This window comes from Meles meles, chromosome 2 (genome assembly GCF_922984935.1).
Source record: "Meles meles chromosome 2, mMelMel3.1 paternal haplotype, whole genome shotgun sequence".
In the NCBI taxonomy this organism is placed as follows: domain Eukaryota; kingdom Metazoa; phylum Chordata; class Mammalia; order Carnivora; family Mustelidae; genus Meles; species Meles meles.
Window position 1 is genome coordinate 60,879,308 of NC_060067.1, and position 12,288 is coordinate 60,891,595.

Consider the following 12,288-nt stretch of genomic DNA (forward strand, 5'->3'; position numbering starts at 1 on the left):
GAACCATACTGGTTTGAGATCAAAGGACAGAGACCTAGGCAAACAGAAGATTAGGGCAGGAATGTCCAGAATCAAGAGAACTAAGAGAAAATAAATCCAAAAATCTGAGTAGAAACACTGCCCAAATCTTCATTGATGACAAAATTATAATCATAAAAGGGACATCCAGAAGAGACTGGGCAAAAGTAGTAGCAACTTGAAGCTGTATGAAGTTTGCAGTGATTTCAGCTGATACGTACCATGAAAGAGGCAAACACTGAAGTTTGAATTCAAACAAGTCAACTGTATTTACTAGAAAAAAATAAAAATAACCCAAACAATATAACAGATGCAAAGTGTCTGTATAATATCTGAACTATCTGGTTTTAAATATAAAATTGGAAGACATACATAGAAATCATAAAGTGTGATCCAAACTCAGAAAAAAAGATAATCAATAGAAAGGACATTAAACATGTACATATGTTATATTTAGCAGATAAAGACTTGAATGTATATATTATGAATACATTCAAAAAATAAAGATAAAAATATGCTCAAAGGATTAAAGGAATGAATGGTCTAAAGAATGAATGAGAGAATCTCAACAGAAAAGCTGAATGTCTAGGAATAAATAAACGGAAACTCTTCAGCTAAAAGTACAAAAACAGAATGAAAAATTCACTAAGTGGATTCAACAAAAGAAAGTTCAGTTAAAGATAGATCAATAGAAATTAATCAATCCAAAGAACAGAGAGGAAAAACAAAGGCTAAAGATGTTGAGTGTACTCGATGTTATACTCATGAAAAAAAGCCAAGCATTGTGTTTGAAAAACAAAAAAGCAACAGGAAGAGTCAAGATGGCAGAGAAGTAGCAAGCTGAGACTACATCAGCTAGCAGGAGATAAGCTAGATAGCTTATCTAAACATTGCAAACACCTACAAATCCAACAGGAGATCGAAAAGAAAAAGAATAGCAATTCTAGAAACAGAAAATCAACCACTTTTTGAAAGGTAGGACTGGCGGAGAAGTGAATCCAAAATGACGGGAAGATAGACTGCGGGGGGAGGGGCCGGCTCCGGGCAAGCGGTGGAGCAAAAGAGCACAAAATCAGGACTTTTAAAAGTCTGTTCCACTGAGGGACATTGCTCCAGAGGCTAAACCAGGGTGAAGCCCACACGGGGTCAGCGTGACCCTAGGTTCCGCAGGGTAACAGAAGGATCTGGGGTGTCGGAGTGTTGCATAGTTTCAGGTATTAGAACTGGGAAGCCGGCTACAGAGACAGAGCCAAGGAGTGAGCTCTCAGCTCGGGGTTACCTTGAACCGGTCGCAGGCTGGGTGAGCTCAGAGCGCGGCCAGAGGCTGGGGATGTGGGAGTGATTGGGCACTGTTCTCTGGGGGCGCACTGAGGAGTGGGGCCCGGGCTCTTGGCTACTCTGGGTCAGAGACTGGGAGGCCGCCATTTTATTCCCCTCCTCCAGAACTCTACAGAAAACAAAGAACAAAAGCTCCTGATAGCGAATCAGAGCTGATTACTTAATCCGGCCCCAGGTAAGGGTGGTGCAATTCCGCCTCGGGCAAAGACACTTGAGAGTCACTACCACAGGCCCCTCTCCCAGAGGATCAACAAAAAATCCAGCCAGGACGAAGTTCACCTACCAAGGAAAGCAGGTTCAATACCAAGGACAGCAGCAGAATTCCAGAGGAGGAGAAAGCAAAGCACAGAACACATGGATTTCTCCCCATGATTCTTTAGTCATGCAGTTAATTTAATTTTTTTTCAATTTTTTTCTTCTTCTGCTAAATATTTTTTAACTTTTACCCTTTTCTTTTTTAATGTTTTTTAACTAGTTTATCATATATATATATACATGTTTATCATATATACATATATACATACAAATATATATATATATTTTCTTCCTTTTTTATATTTTTTCTTTACTTGTTTTCTTTTTTTAATTTTTCCTTTTTTTTCTGAACCTCTTTTTATCCCCTTTCTCCCCCCTGCCATGATTTGGGATCTCTTCTGATTTGGTTAAAGCGCATTTTTCTGGGGAATTTGCCACCCTTTTAGTATTTTACTTGCTCCTTCATATACTCTTAACTGGATAAAATGTCAAGACGGGAAAATTCACCACAAAAAAAAAAAAAAAAAAAAAAAGAAACAAGAGGCAGTACCAAAGGCTAGGGACCTAATCAATGCAGACATTGGTAACATGCCAGATCTACAGTTCAGAATGACGATTCTCAAGGTTCTAGCCGGACTCGAAAAAGGCATGGAAGATATTAGAGAAACCCTCTCTGGAGACATGAAAGCCCTTTCTGGAGAAATAAAAGAACTAAAATCTAACCAAGTTGAAATTAAAAAAGCTATTAATGAGGTGCAATAAAAATGGAGTCTCTCACTGCTAGGATAAATGAGGCAGAAAAAAGAATTAGTGATCTAGAAGACCAAATGACAGAGAATAAAGAAGCTGAGCAAAAGAGGGACAAAAAGCTACTGGACAACGAGGGGAGAATTTGAGAGATAAGTGACACCATAAGATGAAACAATATTAGAATAATTGGGATTCTAGAAGAAGAAGAAAGAGAGAGGGGAGCAGAAGGTCTATTGGAGAGAATGATTGGAGAGAATTTCCCTAATACGGCAAAGGGAACAAGCATCAAAATCCAGGAGGTGCAGAGAACTCCCCTCAAAATCAACAAGAATAGGCCCACACCTCGTCACCTCAGTAAAATTTACAAGTCTTAGTGACAAAGAGAAAATCCTGAAAGCAGCCCAGGAAAAGAAGTCTGTAACATACAATGGTAAAAATATTAGATTGGCAGCAGACCTATCCACAGAGACCTGGCAGGCCAGAAAGAGCTGGTATGATATATTCAGAGCACTAAACGAGAAAAACATGCAGCCAAGAATACTATATACAGCTAGGCTATCACTGAAAATAGAAGGAGAGATAAAAAGTTACCAGGACATCTAGGTTCTTTCCATAGTTTGGCTATTGTACTAGAGGGTATCATGCATAGTGAAATAAGTCAATCGGAGAAAGACAACTATCATATGATATCCCTGATATGAGGACGTGGAGATGCAACATGGGGGGTTAGGGGTATAGGAGAAGAATAAATGAAACAAGATGGAAATGGGAAGGAGACAAACCATAAATGACTCTTAATCTCACAAAACAAACTGGGGGTTGCTGGGGGGAGGTGGGGTTGGGAGAGGGGGAGGGGGTTATGGACATTGGGGAGGGTATATGCTATGGTGAGTGCTGTGAAGTGTGTAAACCTGGCGATTCACAGACCTGTACCCCTGGGGATAAAAATACATTATATGTTTATAAAAAAAAAAAGAAAAAGAAAAAAGAAAGGATGAATACCCAACTTTTGTAGCAACATGGACGGGATTGGAAGTGATTATGCTGAGTGAAATAAGTCAAGCAGAAAGAGTCCAGTATCATATGGTTTCACTTATATGTGGAACATAACAAATGACATGGAGGACATTGGGAGATGGAGAGGAAAAGGAAGTTGAGGGAAATTGGAAGGGGAGGCGAATCATAAGAGACTATGGACTCTGAAAGACAACCTGAGGGTTTTGAAGGGGCAGGGATGGGAGGTTGTGGGAACCAGGTGGTGGGTAATAGGGAAGGCACATATTGCATGGAGCACTGGGTGTTGTGCAAAAACAATGAACACTGTTACGCTGAAAAAATAAATAAATAAAAATTAAAAAAAAAAAAAAAGCTACCAGGACAAACAAAAACTGAAAGAATTTGCAAACACCAAACCAGCTCTACAGGAAATATTGAAAGGGGTCCTCTAAGCAAAGAGAGAGCCTAAAAGTAGTAGATCAGAAAGGTACAGAGACAATATACAGTAACAGTCGCCTTACAGGCAATACAATGGCACTCAATTCATATCTCTCAATACTTACCCTGAATGTTAGTGGGCTAAATGCCCCAATCAAAAGACACAAGGTATCAGAATGGGTAAAAAAACAAAACCCATCTATATGTTGCCTACAAGAAACTCATTTTAGACACGAAGACACCTCCAGATTTAAAGTGAGGGGGTGGAAAACAATTTACCATGTTAATGGGCATCAGAAGAAAGCTGGGATGGCAATCCTTATATCAGATCAATTAGATTTTAAGCCAAAGAGTATAATAAGAGATGAGGAAGGACACTATATCATACTCAAAGTGTCTGTCCAACAAGAAGATCTAACAATTTTAAATATCTATGCCCCTAACATGGGAGCAGCCAAATATAAACCAATGAATAACAAAGTCAAAGAAACACATCAATAATAATACAATAATAGTAGGGGACTTGAACACTCCCCTCACTGAAAGTAGACAGATCATCCAAGCAAAAGATCAACAAGGAAATAAAGGCCTTAAATGACAAAATGGACCAGATGGACATCACAGATATATTCAGAACATTTCATCCTAAAGCAACAGAATACACATTCTTCTCTAGTGCACATGGAACCTTCTCCAGTATTGATCACATCCTGGGTCCTAAATGAGGTCTCAACCGGTATCAAAAGATTAGGATCATTCCCTGCATATTTTCAGACCACAATGCTCTGAAGCTAGAACTCAATCACAAGAGGAAAGCTGGAAAGAATCCAAATACATGGAGACTAAACAGCATCCTTCTAAAGAATGAATGGGTCAACCAGGAAATTAAAGAAGAACTGAAAAAAATCATGGAAACAAATGATAATGAAAACACAATGGTTCAACATCTGTGGGACACAGCACAGGCAGACCTGAGAGGAAAATATATAGCGGTGCAACCCTTTCTCATGAAACAAGAAAGGTCTCAAGTACACAACCTCACCTTACACCTAAAGGAGCTGGAGAAAGAACAAGAAAGAAATCCTAAACCTAGCAGGAGAAGAGAAATCATAAAGATCAGAGCAGAAATCAATGAAATAGAAGCCAAAAAAAACAATAGAACTAATCAATGAAACTAGGAGCTGGTTCTTTGAAAGAATTAATAAGATTGATAAACCCCTGTCCAAACTTATCCTAAGGAAAAAATAAAGGACCCAAATCAATAAAATCATGAATGAAAGAGGAGAGATCACAACTAACACCAAAGAAATACAGACAATTATAAGAACATACTATGCCAACAAATTTGACAATCTGAAAGAAATGGATGCATTTCTAGAGACATATAAACTACCACAACTGAAACAGGAATAAATAGAAAACCTTAAAAGGCCCATAACCAGTAAGGAGATTGAAACAGTCATCAAAAATCTCCAAACAGGGGCGCCTGGGTGGCTCAGTGGGTTAAAACCTCTGCCTTCAGCTCAGGTCATGATCTCAGGGTTCTGGGATTGAGCCCCACATCGGGCTCTCTGATAGGCAGGGAGCCTGCTTCCCCCTCTCTCTCTGCCTGCCTCTCTGCCTACTTGTGATCTGTCTGTCAAATAAATAAATAAAATCTTAAAAAAAAATCTCCAAACAAACAGAAGCCCAGGGCCAGACGGTTTCCCAGGGGAATTCTCCCAAACATTTAAAGAAGAACTCATTCCTATTCTCCTGAAACTGTTCCAAAAAATAGAAATGGAAGGGAAACTTCCAAACTCATTTTATGAGGTCTGAATCACCTTGATCCGAAACCAGACAAGGACCCCATCAAAAAAGAGAATTACATATCAATATCCTTGATGAACACAGATGCAAAAATCCTCACCAAAATACTAGCCAATAGGATTCAACAGTACATTAAAAGGATTATTCACCACGACCAAGTGGGATTTATTCCAGGGCTGCAAGGTTGGTTCAACATCCGCAAATGAATCAATGTGATACAACACATTAATAAAAGAAAGGACAAGAACCACATGATACTCTCAATAGATGCTGAAAAAGCATTTGACAAAGTACAGCATCCCTTCCTGATCAAAACTTTTCAAAGTGTAGGGATTTAGGACACTACCTCAATATTATCAAAGCCATCTATGAAAAACCCACCACAAATATCATTCTCAATGGAGAAAAACTGAAAGCTTTTCCGTTAAGGTCAGGAACATGGCAGGGATGTCCATTATCACCACTGCTATTCAACGTAGTACTAGAAGTCCTAGCCTCAGCAATCAGACAACAAAAGGAAATTAAAGGCATCCAAATTGGCAAAGAAGAAGTCAAACTATCACTCTTCGCAGATGATATGATACTATATGTGGAAAACCCAAAAGACTCCACTCCAAAACTGCTAGAACTTGTACAGAAATTCAATAAAGTGTCAGAGTATAAAATTAATGCACAGAAATCAGTGGCATTTCTCTACACCAACAACAAGACAGAAGAAAGAAAAATTAAGGAGTCAATCTCATTTACAATTGCACCCAAAACTATAAGATACCTAGGAATAAACCTAACCAAAGAGGCTAAGAATCTATATGCAGAAAACTATAAAGTACTCATGAAAGAAATTGAGGAAGACACAAAGAAATGGAAAAATGTTCCATGCTCCTGGATTGGAAGAAGAAATATTGTGAAAATGTCTCTACTACCTAAAGCAATCTACACATTTAGTGCAATCCCTATCAAAATACAATCCACTTTTTCAAAGAAATGGAACAAATAATCCTAAAATTTATATGGAACCAGAAAAGACCTTGAATAGCCAAAGGAATATTGAAGAACAAAGCCAAAGTTGGTGGCATCACATTTCCGGACTTCAAGCTCTATTACAAAGCTGTCATCATCAAGACAGCATGGTACTGGCACAAAAACAGACACATAGATCAATGGAACAGAATAGAGAGCCCAGAAATAGACCCTCAACTCTATGGTCAACTAATCTTCAACAAAACAGGAAAGAATGCCCAATGGAAAAAAGACAGCCTCGTCAATAAACGGTGCTGGGAAAACTGGAGAGCCATATGCAGGAAAATGAAATTGGACCACTTCCTTACACCACACACGAAAATAGACTCAAAATGAATGAAGGACCTCAATGTGAGAAAGGAATCCATCAAAATCCTTGAGGAGAACGCAGGCAGCAACCTCTTCAACCTCAGCCGCAGCAACATCTTCCTAGGAACATCGCCAAAGGCAAGGGAAGCAAGGGCAAAAGTGGACTATTGGGATTTCATCAAGATCAAAAGCTTTTGCACAGCAAAGGAAACAGTTAACAAAACCAAAAGACAACTGACAGAATGGGAGAAGATATTGGAAATGACGTATCAGATAAAGGGCTAGTGTCCGAAATATATAAGGAACATAGCAAACTCACCACCCAAAGAACAAATAATCCAATCAAGAAATGGGCAGAGGACATGAACAGACATTTCTGCAAAGAAGACATCCAGATGGCCAACAGACACATGAAAAAGTGCTCCACGTCACTCGGCATCAGGGAAATACAAATCAAAACCACAATGAGATATCACCTCACACCAGTCAGAATGGCTAAAATGAACAAGTCAGGAAATGACAGATGCTGGCGAGGATGCGGAGAAAGGGGAACCCTCCTCCACAGTTGGTAGGAATGCAAGCTGGTGCAACCACTCTGGAAAACAGCATGGAGGTTCCTCAAAATGTTGAAAATAGAACTACCCTATGACCCAGCAATTGCACTACTGGGTATTTACCCTAAAGTTACAAACATAGTGATCCGAAGGGGCACGTGTACCCGAATGTTTATAGCAGTAATGTCTACAATAGCCAAACTATGGAAAGAACCTAGATGTCCATCAACAGATGAATGGATAAAGAAGATGTGGTATATATACACAATGGAATACTATGCAGCCATCAAAAGAAATGAAATCTTGCCATTTGCGACGATGTGGATGGAACTAGAGCGTATCATGCTTAGTGAAATAAGTCAATTGGAGAAAGACAACTATCATATGATCTCCATGAAATGAGGACGTGGAGATGCAACATAGGGGGGTTAGGGGGGTAAGAGAAGAATAAATGAAACAAGATCGGATTGGGAGGGAGACAAACCGTAAGTGACTCTTAATCTCAAAAAACAAACTGAGGGTTGCTGGGGGGAGGGGGGATTGGGTGAGGAGGAGGGGGATTATGGACTTTGGGGAGGGTATGTGCTATGGTGAGTGCTGTGAAGTGTGTAAACCTGGCGATTCACAGACCTGTACCCCTGGGGATAAAAATACATTATATGTTTATAAAAAACAAAAAGAAAAAAAAGCAAAACAAAAAAACAAATAAGCTTAAATGAAGGCCGCTGAGAGTGAGAGAGAATGGGAAATTTACTGTAGAATTTCCCATTCCTGATGGGTTGGGAATGGCATAGCTTCTCTAAGCTGTTGGATACCATATATACTAATTGCCAAACCTCAGCCTACTTATATTAGAAAAAGTTTGAACAAGTACTCTGTGCCACTCAATATATTGGGAAGAAATAAGGCATTTTATGTGTAAAGATTCAGGAAATAAATGATAGGTCTAGCATTACTTGGTGTTATACAATTGAGTGTCTATAATAGATTATGTTATTGGCACCAACTTGTCACTTTTCCCTTTTTTTCCTTTACCTCCACAGTACATTCACACCAAGAGATGTGGGCTGGAGGGATACATTTCTATACCCAGTCTTGGCATGAGACTTGCTTTGGTCAAGCAGACGTTTGCAGAAATGAATCAAGCAAAATTATGAAAAGCGTATGCCTGTTAGACTGGCTTGCTCCTTTGTTTCCACCATTTCTTTCATAGGATCATGCTGGGATTAGCTGGCTAATACTGCAAGGTGGATGACAAACATGAGAACAGTGCTATTTCCTCAGTTAAGTTGCCCCAGCCCAAGTCAAAGTTAAAGCATGGTGTCCCATTCAATCTTCAGATGCTTGTATGATGGCAGCTAAGATCAGCTGAATTGCCCAGCTGAGCCCAAGTCAGCCAGTACTATCATCCCATAGATCTATAAACTGTATTTATTAATAAATGTCAATTGTTTTAAGCCACTTGGTTTTCAGGTAGTTTGAAATAGCTAACTAATAGACTATTTAAAAATGTCAGGCACTGTGCTAGATGCTTTATATATATATATATTGCCTTTTTTTTTGTTTTACATTTTTATAGTGTTGTGGTAGTCACCATACATGGAGCACTGGGTTTTATATGTAAAGGTAAACAATGAATCTTGGAACACTACATCAAAAACTAATGTTGTATGGTGACTATCTATATTGTGTATGTGTGTGTGTGTGTGTGTATTTTTTTTTTTTCAAAATATCCTGATGAGGTATGTACCATAATTGTTTTTTAAAATTTCAACAGTGAATTTTCAGATGAGAAAAAAATGGGTCCCAAATGTTATTTCACATGCCAAAGTCACACAGTCATTCAATGAAGCCAGGACTCAAATGTAGGCAGCCCATGTTGTCAGATATCCTATGAACATAAGAATCTGTGTCAAAGGATTTGTCTGTTAAGAGATTTTTCTATCTCCAAATTGTCAGAATTGCATGCTGACAAAGGGAATGAAAAATAAACCGAGCTGTGGAAATATAGAACATTTCACAATATGTTAGAACAAGAAATTTCTTTTTAATCTTTCTTCCTACACACCACTGACATATACAAATGCCATAATACAAATGCTTAAAGTAATGAAACACCAACTTCTGTGCTTGCTTACATTCGGAGTCAAAGTGTGCCAGGAAAAACACATGCCTGCTGCCATGCATGGATATTAGTTCCTGGACTTTCAAGATCCCTCCTACTAATTTATTTTCATCACTGGCGGCTTGAATTGTATCCTTTTTTTTTTTTTTTCATCATTCAGCACCACTTACAAAAAGTGGGAGAAAAAAATTAAAGCTCTCACTCCTAAAATTTCAGTCATATGGTAGGGGTTAAACAGTTTCTATGGGATTGAGAAACAAAGGACCTGAACTCTTGACTTGTTTCTACCTCAAAGTTTCTATAGGTGTCAAGCAAGACTCAAAGTGTTTCTTAGAAAATTAATTTTCTTTGCTGTGTAATGGAGTCACTACCAGCTCTGGGAGCCTAGGAATCCCATTTACTTATTCACTGTATCAGTAATTATTGTAAACTGGCTATGTGTCAGGTAAAACACTACTCATGGGAGACAGAGAAACCAGACAAAATTTCTACAAGAGTTCCCAGTCTTGGACTCAGGGATGGAGCCAATTAAGTAAACCATTACAGAAAAATATGTTTAGTGCTCATTGTCTTTTCTTCTACAAAAACAAAACCACAAATTTAAAACAAGTATGCTATTGGGGTTTCAGTTAAATAATTTTTTGTTAGATACAGTCTTTGCACTCTAAGAGCATAGACCCCCAAATTTTCATGAAACGGAAGTTATGATTTCCGTTTTTTTTCTCTTTTTTTAAACTATAAATGTCAAAGGCAGAACAATGCCTTAACAATATCCACAAGCAGATCACATATATGTGTGTATATATGGACACATGTGCATGCATGTGTTTGTGTGTATATACATATATGTGTGTGTACATAACATAAATAACTGAGGTAGACGACTTCACAATGGCTTTGGCTTTTAGGATAAATGGAGAAGGAAACTTGGCATGGCTAAGTTATTATTTATTTGTGTAGCAACACAAGTATATAAACACTAAACATGCTCTCTTTTTTCCCCCCTTTCCCAATATTTTCCTCATGGTATCCTTGGAGAAGCTGGAAAGACTATGCGCTTGATTTAGAAACATATTTATGAAAACCTACATTTTATTATCCTTGTAATTGATGTCTGCATGTTGTTTTAGTTAAGGGTAAATCTAACTGTGACTAACAGAAAAAAAAATGGCAACGCGTTTAACAAGATAGAAGTTTATTCTCTCAAATGGGCAAAAAGGGCTGATCATTTTTAGCTTTCGCTATGTACCAGACATTGTTCTGACTGCTTCCCATTTGCTGATTCTTTTCATTCTCCCAAAACCCTACAGGATCTTATTATCTCCATTTTACAAATGAGGAAAGTGAGACACAGAGAAACGACCTTTCTGGAGATTGAACACAGGCTTTCCAGCTTCAGAGGCTGTGCCCTTTTCTCTCCCACGCAATGCCTGGAGGCAGACTATCATGGGTGAGGATGGAACCCCCAAGGTTTCTTTTGGAGTGGCCCTTATTTTCAATGTGCAGCATGGTCTCCACATTCCAGACAGCAATATAGAGCCCAAGATGAACAACAGGATATAGGCAAGTAACTGAGTTGAAAATGACTTCATTTAAATTGCAACATCTGCTGACCTTTTTCACACAGCCACACCCAGATGCTGGGTAGCCTACAAATGTAGCTTCCATTCCAGACCCCTGTGTCAGGGCTGAAACTGCTCCATGTCCGTGGAAGGCATAGAAAGGAATATTGGTAATAACTGACAGTTTCTTTTCACTAATCTTTTTATTGTCCTCACTTCAGAAGTATTTTATATAAAGTTTATACATATTTATCAAATGACCTCATATCGTTTTTAGTAAGTCTACTTGGAAGAAACATTGTTTTTCTTGTGTTCTAGAAGAGACAACCATTGTTCTAAGAACACAAGAACACTGACTGTTCAACTGTAGTTGAATCACCTAATTTGTTTATACTATTTTCTTTTCTGCAGAGTTCTCAAAGTCGAACTCATAGATAATTATCATAGATAATTCTTCCTATGAACCAAGAACTGAAGTGTCACTGGGAGCCAGGGAGTTGACCCCCACCCCAAACCTCTGTGAATACTATCAAAAAATAGTCAGTCCCACAGCTAATTATGATGTGATGGTCATCATAAAAAATTTCCATGAAAATGGCTCTTTTAAGAGTGTGTGTCAGCATTTTCATGGGAAATTCTGATTATTTTTCCTTCATTCCCAACTGTCTAGCAGTTCACAATAAATATATTTGATGCATGTCCCCAGTAGCTGCTACTACACCCAGTAAATTTTTAGGAGATTATAAATTTTAAAAAATGAAAATCTTGTTTTGCTTGTTTGTTTGCCTTTTTTTAACTTGTTTCAACTCACACAATAAAATAAAATTTCAAGTCACATGAAAAATTTAACTTTTCTTTATAAGGTACATGATATAAAGTATTATCAAGGAAACAGAAATAACATAGAATGATATTGTAGATGACAAGGAAAAATTACAATAGTAAACATTACTGACCTAAATTATTCTGTCAGCAGGCCTTAATTTCTAGAATGGATTAACAAATTACATAAAACAATATTTGCTTGGAAACATGTATGATCGAGGTGATTAAAAAAAAACAAAAAATAATGAACAAAACTCGATTTTCACTCCAGCTTAAAACAAAGGGAAAG